Source organism: Somniosus microcephalus, chromosome 11 (assembly GCF_052327205.1).
Source record: "Somniosus microcephalus isolate GS21.2 chromosome 11, FLI_Smic_1.0, whole genome shotgun sequence".
NCBI lineage: Eukaryota > Metazoa > Chordata > Chondrichthyes > Squaliformes > Somniosidae > Somniosus > Somniosus microcephalus.
This window is the reverse complement of record NC_140997.1, coordinates 224,876,956-224,894,822: the sequence shown is the minus strand read 5'-3', so window position 1 is coordinate 224,894,822 and position 17,867 is coordinate 224,876,956.

Genomic DNA, 17,867 nt, shown 5'->3' with positions numbered 1-17,867 from the left:
AATCTCTCTTCATACGTCATTCCTGCCATCCCAGGTATCAGTCTGGTGAATCTTTGCTGCACTCCCTCCATGGCAAGAACATCCTTCCTCAGATAAGGCGACCAAAACTGCACACAATACTCAAGGTGTGGTCTTACTAAGGCCCTGTACAACTGCAGCAAGACATCCTTGCTCCTGCACTCAAATCCTATCGCTATGAAGGCCAACATACCATTTGCCTTTTTAACCGCCTGCTGCACCTGCATGCTTACCATCAGTGACTGGTGCACAAGGACACCCAGGCCTCGTTGTACTTCCCCTTTCCCCAATCTATTGCTGTTCAGATAATAATCTGCCTTCCTGTTTTTGCCACCAAAGTGGATAACCTCACATTTATCCACATTATACTGCATCTGCCATGCATCTGCCCAATCACCCAACATGTCCAAATCATACTGGAGTTTCTCGGCATCCTCCTCACAGCACATACGCCCACCCAGCTTTGTGTCATCTGCAAACTTGGAGATATTACATCTAGTTCCCTCGTCTAGATCATTAATATATATTGTGAATAGCTGGGGCCCTAGCACCGATCCCTGTGGTACCCCACTGATCACTGCCTGCCACTTGGAAAGAGACCCGTTTATTCCAACTCTTTGCTTCCTGCCTGCCAGCTAGTTCTCTATCCAAGTCAGTACCTTACCCTCAATCCCATGTGCTTTAACTTTGCACGCCAATCTCTTATGCGGGACCTTATCGAAAGCCTTCTGAAAGTCCAAATACACTACATCCACTGGTTCTCCCTTATCTATCCTACCAGTTACATCCTCAAAAAATTCCAGTAGATTAGTCAAGCATGATTTACCTTTTGTAAATCCATGTTGACTTTGTCCGATCCTGTCACTGTTTTCCAAGTGCTCTGCTATTGCATCTTTTATAATGGACTCTAGCATTTTCCCCACTACCGATGTCAGGCTTACCGGTCTATAATTTCCTCATTATCTGAGGAGTTGCGAATGGAACTGAACACTGCAGTCATCAGCGAACATCCCCACGTCTGACCTTATGATGCAGGAAGGTCATTGATGAGGCAGCTGAAGATGGTTGGGCCTAGGACACTGCCCTGAGGAACTCCTGCAGCGATGTTCTGGGGCTGTGATGATTGACCTCCAGCAACCACAACCATCTTCCGTTGTGCTAGGTATGACTCCAGCCAGTGGAGAGTTTTCCCCCTGATTCCCATTGACTTCAATTTTACTGGGGTTCCTTGATGCCACACTCGGTCGAATGCTTCCTTGATATCAAGGGCAGTCACTCTCGCCTCCCCTCTGGAATTCAGCTCTTTTGTCCATGTTTGGACTAAGGCTGTAATGAGGTCTGGAGCCGAGAGATCCTGGCGGAACCCAAACTGAGCATCGGTGATCAGGTTATTGGTGAGTAAGTGCCGCTTGATGCCACTGTTGACGACACCTTCTATCACTTTGCTAACGATGAGTAGACTGATGGGGCGGTAACTGTCCGGATTGGATTTGTCCTGCATTTTGTGGACAGGACATTTCTAGGCAGTTTTCCACGTTGTCAGTAAATGCCAGTTTTGTAGCTGTCCTGGAACAGCTTGGCTAGAGACGCCGCTAGTTCTGGAGCACAAGTCTTCAGCACGACAGTCGGGATGTTTTCGGGGCCCGTAGCTTTTGCTGTATCCAGTGCCCTCAGCCATTTCTTGATATCACGTGGTTTGAATGGAATTGGCTGAAGACTGGCTTCTGTGATTGGGGACTTCAAGAGGAGGCCGAGATGGATCATTCACTTGGCACTTCTGGCTGAAGGTGATTGCAAACACTTCAGCCTTATCTTTTGCACTCGCGTGCTTGGCTCCACCATCATTGAGGCTGGGGATATTCATGGAGCCTCCTCCTCCCGTTAGTTGTTGTAATTGTCCACCACCATTCACGACTGAATGTGACAGGACTGCAGAGCTTTGATCTGATCCATTGGTTGTGGAATCACTTAGCTCTGTCTATAGCATGCTTGTATTCCTGTGTTGCAGCTTCCCCAGGTTGGCACCTCATTTTTAGGTACGCCTGGTGCTGCTCCTGGCATGCTCTTCTACACTCCTCATTGAACCAGGGTTGGTCCCCTGGCTTGATGGTAATGGTAGAATGAGGGATATGCCGGGCCATGAGATTACAGATTGTGGTGGAATACAATTCTGCTGATGGCCCACAGCATCTCATGGATGCCCAGTTTTGAGCTGCAAGATCTGTTCTGAATCTATCCCATTCAGCACGGTGGTGGGTGTCCTCAGTGTGAAGACAGGTCTTCATCTCCACAAGGACTGTGCAGTGGTCACTGCTACCACACATGGACAGATGCATTTGCAACAGGTAGATCGGTGAGGACGCGATCAAGTAGGTTTTTCCCTCATCACCTGTCGCAGGCCCAATCTGGCAGTTATGTCCTTCAGGACTCGGCCAGTAGTGGTGCTACCGAGCCCAGTAGTGGTGCTACCGAGACATTGAAGTCACCCACCCAGAGCACATTCTGTGCCCTTGCTACTCTCAGTGCATCTTCCAAGTGGTGTTCAACATGGAGGAGTGCTGATTCATCAGCTGAGGGAGGGCGGTAGATGGTAATCAGCAGGGGGTTTCCTTGCCCATGCTTTACCTGAAGCCATGAGACTTCATGGGATCTGGAGTCAATGTTGAGGACTCCCAGGGCCACTTCCTCCCATATACCACTGTGCCACCTCCTGGTGGGTCTGCCCTGCCGGTGGGACAGGACATACCCAGGGATGGTGATGGAGGAGTCTGGGACATTGGCTGAAAGGTATGATTCTGTGAGTATGACCATGTCAGGCTGCTGCTTGACTAGTCTGTGGGACAGCTCTCCCAATTTTGGCACAAGTCCCCAGATGTTAGAGAGGAGGACTTTGCAGGGTCGACTGTCGCCATTGTCGTGTCCGCAGCCGTTGCCTAGGTCAATGCCGGATGGTCTGTCCGATTTTATTATTCTTGTTACAACTGAGTGGCTTTTCAGAGTGCAGTTACTGTGTGTCTGGAGTCACATATAGGCCAGACTGGGTAAGGACGGCAGATTTCCTTCCCTAAAGGGCATTACTGAGCCAGATGGGATTTTACAACAATCTGGTAGTTATATGGTCATCATTACTGATACTAGCTTATTATTCCAGATTTTAGTTAACTGAATTTAAATTCCCCAGCTGCTGTGGTGGGATTTGAACTTGCGTCTCCGGATCATTAGTCCAGTAACGTAACCACTATGCTACCATATCCCTCCATATGTTTTAAAACAAAATAGGTTTCATTCCACAGCTTTATAGTTACTGGTAAACAATTGCACTTTCCTAAATCTGCAACCTGTTTCCCTTGTTTAAAAAAATACTTGCTACCATATGGAGTAGTTGAGGTGAACAGCGTAGATGTATTTAAGGGGACCTTAAGAAATAGGAGCAGGAGTAGGCCATACAGCCCATCGAGCCTGCTCCACCATTCCATAAGATCATGACTGAATTTCTACCTCAGCTCCACTTTCCTGCCCCATTCCCATATCTCCTGATTCCCTTAGTATCCAAAAGTCTATCGATCTCGGCCTTGAATATACTCATCACCTGAGCCTCCACAGCCCTCTGGGGTAGAGAATTCCGAAGATTCACAACCCTCTGAGTGAAGAAATTTCTCTTCATCTCAGTCCTAAATGGTCGACCCCTTATCCTGAAATTATGACTCCTAGTTCTAGACTCTGCAGCCAGGGGGGAAACAGCCTCTCAGCATCTACCCTGTCAAGCCCTATATAAGAATTTTATATGTTTCAATGCGATCATCTCTCATTCTTCCAAGCTCCAGAGAATATATGTCTGGAGTGGGGCTCGAACCCTTAACCTTCTGAGTCAGTGCCAGGAATGCTACCATCGATCCCAGGCTCACTCCAGCATGAGAGTTAACATAGCAAGATTGAATAGGAAATGCTAACATAGCAATTTACAGTGTTAAATATTGACAGAAAAGTGTGACCAAAGATCATGCAATGGGAAGTGTGGCTTGTGGACAGAATGTTTGTGCCCCATGCAGATTTTTAATAATACAAAGATGTATAATAAACTTCTCAAATGTGTCTGTCACACTTTGCCACAAACTAAATTTTTGTCTCTACACTTTTAAGAGAAAGGCACTTCCTGATGGTTCCTGCTGATGTGGAGTTGGGAATTTACACACACTCTGCAAAGAAACTTGTTCAGTAACAGAAAATTTACCTCAGCACCCGCCGAAGACCCATTAGCCTACAATTAACCTCAGGAGGTGCTTATTTAGAAGAAGACGACTTGCATTTATATAGCGCCTTTCGCGACCACCGGACGTCTCAAAGCGCTTTACAGCCAATGAGGTACTTTTTGAAATAGCAACAGAAAATGCTGGAAATACTCAGCAGGCCAGGCAGCATCCGTGGAGAGAGAAACAGTGTTAACGTTTCAGGTCTGGGACCCTTCATCAGAACTGGAAAAAGTTGGGGATGTAACCGGTTTTAAGCAGGTGCAGAGGCAGGGGGGGGGGGGGGGTGTGGTTGCAGGGGAGGAAGGAACTAAAGGGACAGTCTGTGCTAGAATGGAAGGCCAGAGAAATAATATTGCAAATGGGGATGGCAGAATCATCAACAGCTGCCGCCTGAAAAAATAGGAGCAGAGGCTATGGTCTGAAATTGTTGAACTCGATGTTGAGTCCAGAAGGCTGTAAAGTGCCTAATCAAAAGATGAGGTGCTGTCCCTCGAGCTTACGTTGAGTTTCATTGGAACAGTGTAAGAGGCCGAGGACAGAGAGGTCAGAGTGGGAGTGGAGCAGAGAATTAAAGTGACAGGCGTCCGGAAGCTCGGGGTCACCCTTACAGACTGAACGGAGGTGTTCTGCAAAGCGGTCCCCCAATCTGCGTTTGGTCTCCCCAGTGTAAAGGAGACCGCATCATGAGCAGCGAATACAGTATACTACATTGAAAGAAGTACAAGTAAATCGCTGTTTCACCTGGAAGGGGTGTTTGGGGCCCTGGACAGTGGGAAGGGAGGAGGTAAAAGGGCAGGTGTTGCATCTGCTGCGCTTGCGTGGGGAGGGAGGGGCTGTTGGGGGTGATTGAAGAGTGGACCGTGGACCAGGGTGTTGCGGAGGGAGCGGTCCCTTCGGAATGCTGAAAGGTGAGGGGAGGGGAAGATGTGTTTGGTGGTGGGATCACGTTGGAGGTGGCGGAAATGGTGGAGGATGATCCATTGAATGTGGAGGCTGGTGGGGTGAAAGGTGAGGACAAGGGGAACCCTATCGTGGTTCTGGGAGGGAGAAGGGGTGAGAGCAGAAGTGTGGGAAATGGAACGGATATGGTCGAGGGCCATGCCAACCACGGTAGAGGGGAATCCTCGGTTGAGGAAAAAGGAAGACATATCAGAAGCACTGATATGGAAGGTGGCATCGTCAGAACAGATGTGACGGAGAAACTGGGAGAATTGAATAAAGTCCTTACAGGAAGCGGGGTGGGAGGAAGTTATTCCAGGTAGCTGTGGGAGTCAGTGGGCTTGTAGAGGATGTTTGTCGATAGCCTGTCGCCAGAAATGGAGACAGAGAAGTCATGGAATGGAAGGGAAGGGAAGAGTCGGAGATGGACCATGTTAAGGTGAGGGAAGTGTGGAAATTGGAAGCAAAGTGAATGAAATTTTCTAGTTTAGGGCAAGAGCAGGAAATGGCACCAATACAGTCATCAATGTACTGGAAAAGGGTGAGGGAGGGGACCTGAGTAGGACTGGAACAAAGAATGTTCCACATATCCCACAAAAAGGCAGGCATAGCTAGGGTCCATGCGGGTTCCCATAGCAACACCTTTAATTTGGAGGAAGTGAGTGGAGTCAAAGGAGAAGCTGTTCAATGTGAGAACAAGTTCAGCCAGGCGGAGGAGGGTGGTGGTGGATGGGGACTGGTTGGGCCTCTGTTCAAGGAAGAAGCAGAGTGCCCTCAGGCCATCCTGATAGGGGATGGAGGTGTAGAGGGATAGTGTAGTCACTGTTGTAATGTAGCAAACGCAGTAGCCAATTAGCGCACAGCAAGCTCCCACAAACAGCAGTGTGATAATGACCAGATAATCTGATTTTTTGTGATGTTGATTGAGGGATAAATATTGGCCCAGGACACCGGGGATAACTCCCCTGCTCTTCTTTGAAATAGTGCCATGGGATCTTTTACATCCACCTGAGAGAGCCGACAGGGCAGTCAGTTTAACATCTCATCCAAAAGGCAGCACCTCCGACAGTGCAGCACTGGAGTGTCAGGCTAGATTTTTTTGTGCCCACGTCTCTGGAGTGGGACTCTGAACCTACAACCTTCTGACTCCGAGGCAAGGGTGCTACCCACTGAGCCACGATGGCACCAATTTGCAGCAGTGAAACCATGATGCTTCAAAAGAACACACAACTGGATCTTAGCTGCAGAATACTAGGTGCATTGTATGTAATGGTGCTCCTGCCCCATCCAGGACTTTTCCTCCTCGGTGATTTCCACCTCCAACTCAATTCATCATGCTCTCCTCCGAGTTCACTATCCTATCCTCCCATAATCTCTCCCTCCATATGAACTCCCCAACCCATATTCACGGCCACCCCTTGACCTTGCCATCTCTCATGACCTCGCTACACCCACTGTGTCAATCGAAGGTAAAGCCATCTCTGACCACTTCCTTGTATCGCTTTCCACCCACATCCCCCTTCCCCACCCAACCCTACTTCTGTGCCCGCCCTGGAAAAAACTCTCCTCCCCCCAACTCCCTTACAACAGCAAAATCCCAATGATCCAGCCTTTGGCCCTCCATTCACCACGACATTTCTGCAGCTACCGATCTGCTCAACCACACCCTCACCACCACCTTTGATGCCCTAGTCCCTATTAAAACCATTACTCTCTCTCCCCCTGGCCGTTCCCCCGGTACAGCCCACATCTTCGATCCCTCAAGTCCAAGGGACGCAGACTTGGAACGGATATGGCGGCCAACTGGTTTAGCCATTCACCGCCAGATCTGGCTGGACCACGTAGAGCATTATCGAGTCCTACTCTTGTCTGCCAAAACTGCTCACTATTCCATGATCATTCTGGAATGCAAAGATAACTCCAGGCTAATATTTTCTACTACTAACCGACATTTTAAACCCCTCTCCCCTGCCTCCTCCACGCTCACCTCCAACTACAAGTGCAAGGAGCTCATGGGCTTCTTTTTCTAAGGTCGAGACCATCCGATCAGCTGCCTCTGCCACTTCACTTGCCCTAGCCCACCGGGTCAAACTTCCTCTAAGGTTCTCCCCTCCCCTTCGAGTACAGGAACAAGGACGTCTTGCTGCAGTTGTACAGGGCCTTGGTGAGACCGCACCTTGAGTATTGTGTGCAGTTTTGGTCGCCTTATCTGAGGAAGGATGTTCTTGCCATGGAGGAAGTGCAGCAAAGATTCACCAGATTGATACCTGGGATGGCAGGAATGACGTTTGAGGAGAGATTGGGTCGATTGGGCTTACACTCGCTGGAGTTTAGAAGAATGAGAGGGGATCTCTTGAAACTTATAAAATTCTAACAGGACTAGACAGACTAGATGCAGGAAGGATGTTCCCGATGGCGGGGAGTCCAGAACCAGGGGTCACAGTCTAAGGATAAGGGGTAAGCCATTTAGGACAGAGATGAGGAGGAATTTCTTCACCCAGAGAGTGGTGAGCCTGTGGAATTCTCTACCACAGAAGGCAGTGGAGGCCAATTCATTAAATATATTCAAGAAGGAGTTAGATATATTTCTTAAGGCTAAAGGGATCAAGGGATATGGGGAGAAGGCAGGGACAGGGTACTGAATTTGGATGATCAGCCATGATCTCATTGAATGGCGGAGCAGGCTCGAGGGGCCGAATGGCCTACTCCTGCTCCTATCTTCTATGTTTCTGCCCTAGCCCTGAACTTGCATTTTTCTCCAATTTATCTCCAATCTCCCCTCTTGGCCTCTCCATGCTCATCCTTCCCATGAGACCCACTTCCTGCTCCCTCGACCCTATTCCCACTAAACTGCTGACCACTCAACTTCCTTTTCTGGCTCCCATGTTAGCTGACATTGTTAACGGTTCGCTCCCCTCAGGTACTGTCCCCCTCTCCTTCAAATCTGCCGTCCTCACCCCTCTCAAAAAATCAACCCTTGACCCCTCCGTCCTTGCAAACTACTGCCCCATCTCCAACCTCCCTTTCCTCTCCAAAGCCCTTGAACGTGTTGTCACCTCCCAAATCCATGCCCATCTTTCCCGGAACTCCATGTTTGAATCCCTCCAATCCAGTTTCCGCCCCGCCACAGTACCGAAACGGCCCTCATCAAAGCCACAAATGACATCCTTTGTGACTGTGACAAAGGTAAACTATCCCTTCTCGTCCTTCTTGACCTGTCTGCTGCCTTTGACACGGTTGACCACTCCATCCTCCTCCAACGCCTCTCCACTGTCGTCCAGCTGGGTGGGACTGCACTCACCTGGTTCCATTCTTATCTATCTAATCGTAGCCAGAGAATCACCTGCAATGGCTTCTCTTCCCACTCCCGCATCATTACCTCTGGGTTCCCCCAAGGTTCTATCCTTGGCCCCCCTCCTATTTCTCACCTGTATGCTGCCCCTTGGCGACATCATCCGAAAACACGCCGTCAGTTTCCATATGTACGCTGACGACACCGAGCTCTAGCTCACCACCACTTCTCTCGACCCCTCCACGGTCTCTAAATTGACACACTGCTTGTCTGACATCCAGTTCTGGATGAGCAGGAATTTTCTCCAATTAACTATTAGGAAGACTGAAGCCATTGTCTTTGGGCCCCGCTACAAACTCCGTTCCCTATCCACCGACTCCATCCCTCTACGACGATAGCAAAATACTGCGGATGCTGGAAATCCGAAATAACAACAGAATATGCTGGAAAAACTCAGCAGGCCAGGCAACATCCATGGAGAGAAAATAGAGTCAACGTTTCGAGTCAAACTCTTTGTCAAGACTGGAAAGGCACAGGAAATGAAATAGATTGAAAGGCCGGGCTGGGAGAGAACAAAAGAGAAATGAAGAGACATTAAGAGGTATTCAAAACGAGACGAGATGGTGATAGGACTAGTGGAGACAAAAGACGGCTCTAGATTAGGTGTGAAATGCGCTGGCAGAATGGGAGACAGCTGCCATGTGGGAGAGAGAAAAAAAAAAGGGGGCGGGGGGAAAAAGGGCCAAAACAAAGGTGGGGATAAAAAATAAGTAAAAATGTAATGGGGGCCGAGGTTATGATCTGAAATTGTTGAACTCGATATTGAGTCCGGAAGGCTGTAAAGTGCCTAATCGGAAGATGAGGTGCTGTTCCTCGAGTTTACGCTGAGCTTCCATGGAACAATGCAAGAGCCCAAGTACATTGAGGTCTGAGTGGGAATGGGGTGGTGAATTAAAATGACAGGCGACCGGAAGCTCGGGGTCACCCTTACGGACTGAACGGAGGTGTTCCGCAAAGCTCCACCCCTCTCCCTAGCAGCTGTCTGAGGCTGAACCAGACTGTTCGCAACCTTGGTGTCATATTTGACCCTGAAATGAGCTTCCGGTCACATAGCCACTTGCCTGGATGAGTGCAGCAACAACAACACTCAAGAAGCTCGACACCATCCAGGACAAAGCAGCTCGCTTGATTGGCACCCCATCCGCCACCTTAAACATTACTCCCTCCACCACCGGCGTACCGTGGCTGCAGTGTGTACCATCTACAAGATGCACTGCAGCAACTCGCCAAGGCTTCTTTGGCAGCACCTCCCAAACCTGCGACCTCTTGCAGCTAGAAGGACAAGGGCAGCAGGCGCATGGGAACACCACCACCTCCAAGTTCCCCTCCAAGTCACACACCATCCTGACTTAGAAGTATATCGCCGTTCCTTCATCTACGCCGTGTCAAAATCCTGGAACTCCCTCCCTAACAGCACTGTGGGAGTACCATCACCACACGGACTGCAGCGGTTCAAGGCGGCGGCTCACCACCACCTTCTCGAGGGCAATTAGGGATGGGCAATAAATGCAGGGTAGGACATTTAGGACTGAGATGAGGAGAAATTTCTTCACTCAGAGGGTGGTGAACCTGTGGAATTCTCTACCACAGAAGGCTGTGGAGGCCAAGGTTCCACACAAAAGATTATCATGCAAAATTAAGGCTCATGGGATTGGGGGCAAAGTATTAACGTGGATAGAGAACTGGCTGGCGGATAGAAAACAGAGAGTTGGAATAAACGGCTCGTTTTCGGAGTGGCAGGCAGTGACCAGCGGGGTGCCGCAAGGATCTGTCCTGGGACCCCAGCTGTTCACAATATATATAAATGATCTGGATCAGGGAATTGGATGCAATATTTCCAAATTCGCTGACGACACTAAACTAGGAGGAGGGGTGGGCTCTGATGAGGATGTCAGGAGGCTACAGTGCGATTTGGACAGGTTGGGGGAATGGGCGGATACGTGGCAGATGCACTATAATGTGGATAAATGTGAGGTTATCCACTTTGGGGGTAAAAACAGGAGGGTAGATTATTATCTAAATGGCAATAGATTGGGAGATGGGGAAGTGCAGAGGGACCTGGGTGTTCTTGTGCACCAGTCACTGAAGGAGAGCATGCAGGTGCAACAGGCGATTAAGAAGGCAAATGGTATGTTGGCCTTCATATCAAGGGGGTTCGAGTATAGGAGTAGGGATACCTTACTACAGCTGTACAAGGTGCTGGTGAGACCGCATCTGGAGTATTGTGTACAGTTTTGGTCGCCCCATCTGCGGAAGGATGTTCTTGCCATGGAAAGAGTGCAACGGCGATTCACCAGGCTGATACCTGGAATGGCGGGAATGACCTACGAAGAGAGATTAAATAGTTTGGGCTTGTACTCACTGGAGTTTAGAAGATTGAGAGGGGATCTCATCGAAACATATAAAATTATGGCAGGCCTGGACAGGCTGAATTCAGAGAGAATGTTTCCAATGGCCGGGGAGCACAGAACCAGGGGCCACAGTCTAAAAATAGCGGGCAAATCATTTAAAACAGAGATGAGGAAGAATTTCTTCACTCAAAGAGTGGTGAGCCTGTGGAATTCCCTGCCACAGAGGGCTGTGAAGGCTAATTCAATAAATATTTTCAAGAGAGAATTGGATATATTTCTGAAGGCTAAGGGGATTAAGGGTTACGGAGAAAAGGCGGGGACGGGGTACTGAACTGGTAAGATCAGCTATGATCTCAGACGAAGATCAGCCATGATCTCATTGAATGGCGGAGCAGGCTCGAAGGGCCGAATGGCCTACTCCTGTTCCTATCTCTATGTTTCTATGTTTCTATGACCCTTGTTCCTTCAAGACCGGATCTCGACACGGTACTCAAGGTGTGGTCTAACCAGAGCACTAAACAGTTTGATCGTCACTTCCGCTGACTTGTACTCTACTGTTTTGACTATGTTGATTGTTGCTCTCCATTGGTTGAACATGTTGAGCATCAAGTCTACCAATACGCCTGGATCCTTTTTAACTGCCTCATTAATTAATTCAGTCCCGTTCATGGAGTAAATGTGTTCCCCATTTTTCCTTCCTACGTGCGGTACTTCACACTTGTCTGTATTAAATTGCATCTGCCATTGTTCTACCTACTTACATAATGGCCCAGAAATGTTCTACCTACTTACATAATGGCCCAGAAATTCGAGTCTCCATGGGTGAGTACGCATGGGGTACTCGCCCGTAGGCCCAACGGAAGTGCCGGTTTCGTGCATGCACTGCGCATGCGCGGGAAAACAGAACTTCCATTCCCTTAAAGGAAGGGGTTCAGAGGTCGAACGCATACGCCGGAGAGGCAGCGCGTACGCCTGGAACTTACGGTTTTTTTGCAGGTTTCTCCGGGAGGGTAAGTCTCCAGGAGTTACACATGTAAAAAGCAGGCACAAGGCCTGCTTTTAACAAGGTAAGTGGTGATTTAATTAAAATTAAAACATTTTTTCCACAGGTTTATTATTTTTAAATACTTTAAAGAAAGGTAAGTTTATTTTTAGCCCCGTTAGAAAATGTAATTATTTATTTCAAAAATTTAAATTATTGGTTAAAATAGTTATTTTCTGTAATTTATAGTTATTTTATAAAAATGTGATTTAAAAAAAAAAAATTTATTTGAAGTTTTAGTAATGTTTTCGGGCTTATAGTATTTATAGTTTTGACAGCTCTTCCTGTCAATTCCATTGGCTCTCCATGGCCCACGTGATCCCACGGGACGCTTTGAACTAACTGCGCCCGTGGGATACGCAAGCACTGCGCGCCGGCAGTTGGAGGAGGCCCAGGATCGGAATCCCACGCGGGCCCACAGCTCAACGGCCGGCGCGCTCGGTAAGTGCAGGTCGGGGGCTTGCACCCGCGGGAAGCCCCCGACCCGAATTTCTGGGCCATTAATGGCAGAGAGATCTGCTGGTGTTGCATAATAATGTGGCAACTCTGAAAATACAGTGGCCTAGAAATTTGTCTTGGGCTGTGGCGCAAAACGGGCAGTAGTGGATCGGCCGCCCATTATATGCAGCACCTGATATTCAGTTTTTTTTAATTATTAATTCACGGGACGTGGGCGTCACTGGCAAGGCCAGCATTTATTGCCCATCCCTAATTGCCCTTGAGAAGGTGGTGGTGAGCTGCCGCCTTGAATACAACTGAGTGGCTTGCCGGGCCATTTCAGAGGGGCAGTTAGGAGTCAACCACATTGCTATGGGTCTGGAGTCAAATATAGGCCAGACCGGGTAAGGACGGCAGACTTCCTTCCCTAAAGGACATTAGTGAACCAGCTGGGTGATGTGCCTCAATAAATCCGAGACTCGATGTTAGCGAAACAAAACAAGGCTTTTATTGACTTAGAAGGTAACACACAGAGGAGAATGTATCTTCCATCCAGAGGTCTGCCGTACTGGATGTGCTGCAGGCTGGGCCAGCTTACATAGGAGCCAGGTATGGGCGGAGCCCTACACACAGTACAATACAATGGAAATGAAACTGTAACCAACCACAGTCACAGGCAGAGAAATACTGATGAGTGATGAATGGAATATTTCATCACACTGGGTTTTTACGACAATCCAGTAGTTACATGGTCACTGTTACTGATACTAGCTTTTTATTCCAGATTTATTGAATGAACTGAATTTAAATTCCCCAGCTGTCGTGGTGGAGATTTGAACTTGTGTTTTGGGATCATTAGCAATGTTCCCTTTAAGGAGCTGATGGCCCATTGCGCAAAACTTTACACGGAAAAAGCCAGTCCCTGGCTGTGTGGGACTGGCAGAGAGCTGCACGTACGCACGCCTGGCCGTTCAGTTTACATGGAACACTGGGCGCTGCGCATAATGGGCCGACGATCCAATAATGCTCGCTTTGTGCCACTGCCCAAGATGAATTTCTAGGCCCGTTTCTCTTTTCATGTTTGTAAATTGTAGCAGAACATCACTTGCACCTAGAAGATCATGTTTGCGAATCCGATAAAGTGTCTTACTGTGCCCCTTTGAAAATCGGCATAGCAGCCTCTCTGATGGCTCAGCTGATTAAGACAGTGACCCGTATTTTCCGATCCCTACGGGTGTGTAAACAGCTCTGAAAACCGGTGCTTCCAATCTGTCAAGAATGCTCTTGATGGATCGCACACCAGCCCTGGAGAAGGGCCTCTGTGGGGGTGGAGTGTTCTGCTTTCTGCAGAACCTCCGCCCGTTGAAATCACTTAAAAATCTTACGCCTGGTAAAAGCAAGCGTAAGGCCTGCTTTTACCAGCATAAGAGTTTAAAAAAAGTTAAAAAAAAAAAAAAATTCCTACTCATTTATAATTTTAAAATACTTTTTTAAAAGATACGTTTATTTTTAGCCCCGTAAAAAACTTTAATTTGGGACACTGTCACCAGTACTGGGACAGGGGGGAGCTGTTCCGTTGGGACGGACTCCACTTGGCCAGTGCTGGGACTAGAGTCCTGGCGGATCATATAACTAGGGCTGTAGAGAGGGCTTTAAACTAACTAGTGGGGGGGAGGTTCCTAGAGAGCAAATAATAAAAATGACAACAGAGAAGGTCATAGACTTAGGTAGCAGTGGGGGAATTAAAAAACAACATGTCAGGAAGGGACAGAAGGTATGGAGTAAAAGGTAAAGTACTAAAAGGGGAAAAAACAGGAATTAAGTGTCACAAAACATATTTGAAAGTTCTTTATCTGAATGCACGTAGCATTCGTAACAAAATGAATGAGTTAACGGCACAAATAACTACATATGGGTATGATCTTGTGGCCTTTACAGAAACATGGCTGCAGGGTGACCATGACTGGGAATTAAACATACCAGGTTATTTAACAATCAGGAAGGACAGGCAGGAAGGGAGGGGAGGTGGGGTGGCTATGTTAATAAAGGAAGGAATCACTATAATACAGAGAAATGATATTGGGTCAAAGGAGCAGGATAGTGAAACAGTTTGGGTAGAGATAAGGAATAATAAGGGGAAAAAAACACTAGTGGGCGTAGTCTATAGGCCTCCGAACAGTTGCAACTCTGTTGGACGGAGTATTAATCAGGAAATAGTTGAGGCTTGTAATAAGGGAACATCTATAATTATGGGGGATTTTAACTATCATATTAACTGGACAAATCAAATTGGGCAGAGCAGCCTTGAGGATGAGTTCATTGAGTGTATTAGGGATGGGTTTCTTGAGCAGTATGTAACTGAACCGACCAGGGGGCAAACAACCTTAGATTTGGTCCTGTGTAATGAGACAGGATTAATTAAAAATGTCCTAGTAAAGGATCCCCTTGGAATGAGTGACCATAACATGGTTGAATTCCATATTCAATTAGAGGGTGAGAAGGTTGGATCTCAAACAAGCGTGCTGAGCTTGAATAAAGGAGACTATGAAGGTATGAGAGCGGAATTGATTAGAGTGGACTGGGAAAATAGATTAAAGGGTAAGACGGTACATGATCAGTGGTGTACATTTAAGGAGTTATTTTACAACTTCCAAAAAATATATATTCCACTGAGGAAAAAAGGGTGTAAAAGAAAAGATAGCCATCCGTGGCTAAGTAAAGTAATTAAGGATAGTATCTGACTAAAAACAAGGGCACATAAGGTAGCCAAATCTAGTGGGAGGATAGAAGATTGGGAAGTCTTTAAAAGACAGCAAAAAATAACTAAAAGATTGATTAAGAAAGGGAAGATAGATTATGAAAGTAAATTAGCAAAAAATATAAAAACAGATAGCAAAAGTTTCTATAGTTATATAAAAAGAAAAAGGGTGGCTAAAGTAAATGTTGGTCCCTTAGAGGATGAGACCGGGAAATTAATGGTGGGAAACATGGAGATGGCAAAAACGCTGAACAAATATTTTGTATCGGTCTTTACGGTAGAGGACACTAAGAATATCCCAACACTGGACAAACAGGGGGCCCTAGGGGGGGAGGAGCTAAATACGATTAAAATCACTAAGGAAGTGGTACTTGGTAAAATAATGGGACTCAAGGCGGATAAATCATAGATACATAGATACATAGAGATAGGAACAGGAGTAGGCCATTCGGCCCTTCGAGCCTGCTCCGCCATTCAATGAGATCATGGCTGATCTTCGTCTGAGATCATAGCTGATCTTACCAGTTCAGTACCCCGTCCCCGCCTTTTCTCCGTAACCCTTAATCCCCTTAGCCTTCAGAAATATATCCAATTCTCTCTTGAAAATATTTATTGAATTAGCCTTCACAGCCCTCTGTGGCAGGGAATTCCACAGGCTCACCACTCTTTGAGTGAAGAAATTCTTCCTCATCTCTGTTTTAAATGATTTGCCCGCTATTTTTAGACTGTGGCCCCTGGTTCTGTGCTCCCCGGCCATTGGAAACATTCTCTCTGAATTCAGCCTGTCCAGGCCTGCCATAATTTTATATGTTTCGATGAGATCCCCTCTCAATCTTCTAAACTCCAGTGAGTACAAGCCCAAACTATTTAATCTCTCTTCGTAGGTCATTCCCGCCATTCCAGGTATCAGCCTGGTGAATCGCCGTTGCACTCTTTCCATGGCAAGAACATCCTTCCGCAGATGGGGCGACCAAAACTGTACACAATACTCCAGATGCGGTCTCACCAGCACCTTGTACAGCTGTAGTAAGGTATCCCTACTCCTATACTCGAACCCCCTTGATATGAAGGCCAACATACCATTTGCCTTCTTAATCGCCTGTTGCACCTGCATGCTCTCCTTCAGTGACTGGTGCACAAGAACACCCAGGTCCCTCTGCACTTCCCCATCTCCCAATCTATTGCCATTTAGATAATAATCTACCCTCCTGTTTTTACCCCCAAAGTGGATAACCTCACATTTATCCACATTATAGTGCATCTGCCACGTATCCGCCCATTCCCCCAACCTGTCCAAATCGCACTGTAGCCTCCTGACATCCTCATCAGAGCCCACCCCTCCTCCTAGTTTAGTGTCGTCAGCGAATTTGGAAATATTGCATCCAATTCCCTGATCCAGATCATTTATATATATTGTGAACAGCTGGGGTCCCAGGACAGATCCTTGCGGCACCCCGCTGGTCACTGCCTGCCACTCCGAAAACGAGCCGTTTATTCCAACTCTCTGTTTTCTATCCGCCAGCCAGTTCTCTATCCACGTTAATACTTTGCCCCCAATCCCATGAGCCTTAATTTTGCATGATAATCTTTTGTGTGGAACCTTATCGAAGGCTTTCTGGAAGTCAAGGTACACCACATCCACTGGCTCTCCCCCATCTATTCTACCAGTTACCTCCTCAAAAAATTCCAGCAGATTAGTCAAACACGATTTACCCTTTGTAAATCCATGTTGACTCTGTCCGATCCTTTCCCCATTTGTCAAGTGCTCCGCTATTTTATCCTTAATAATGGACTCTAGCATTTTGCCCACAACCGATGTAAGGCTTACTGGTCTATAATTCCCTGCTTTCTCTCTACCCCCCTTTTTAAATATTGGGGTAACATTAGCTACCCTCCAATCCACGGGTACTGTTCCCGAGTCAATGGAGTTCCGGAAGATGATCCTTAGAGCATCTGCTATCTCCAGGGCCACCTCCTTAAGTACCCTAGGATGTAGTTTATCAGGCCCCGGGGATTTGTCGGCCTTCAGTCCCCTCAACTTACCCAACACCATATCCCTAGAGATACTAATTTCTGTCAGCTCCTCCCTCTCATTAGTCCCTATGTTTGCCGATATTCCTGGGAGGTTATTTGTGTCCTCCTTTGTGAATACAGAACCAAAGTATGAGTTTAATTGGTCTGCCATTTCCTTATTCTCCATTATATATTCTCCCGAATCGGACTGCAAGGGACCGACTTGGGATTTTACCAGTCTTTTCCTCCTGATATACCGATAAAAGCTTTTGCAGTCTGTCTTTATGTTTGCTGCAAGTTTACTTTCGTATTCTATTTTCCCCTTCCTGATTAATCCCTTTGTCCTCTTTTGCTGTATCCTGTACTGCCCCCAATCTTCCGGTCTGGTGCTTTTTTTTGCCAGTTGATATGCCCTTTTTTTTTATTTTATGCTGTCCCTAATTTCCCTCGTTATCCACGGTTGAGTCACCTTTTTAGGTTTATTTTTATGCCAAACCGGTATAAACATGTTCTGGAATTCTTCCATTCTATCTTTGAATGCTTGCCATTGTCTATCCACTGTCAATCCCCCCAGAAACACCACCCAATCAATCTTACCCAATTCCCGTCTCATACCCTCGTAATTCCCTTTATTTAAGTTCTGGACCTTAGTCTCTGATTCAATTTCCTCACTCTCCATCTCGACTGAGAGCTCGATCATATTATG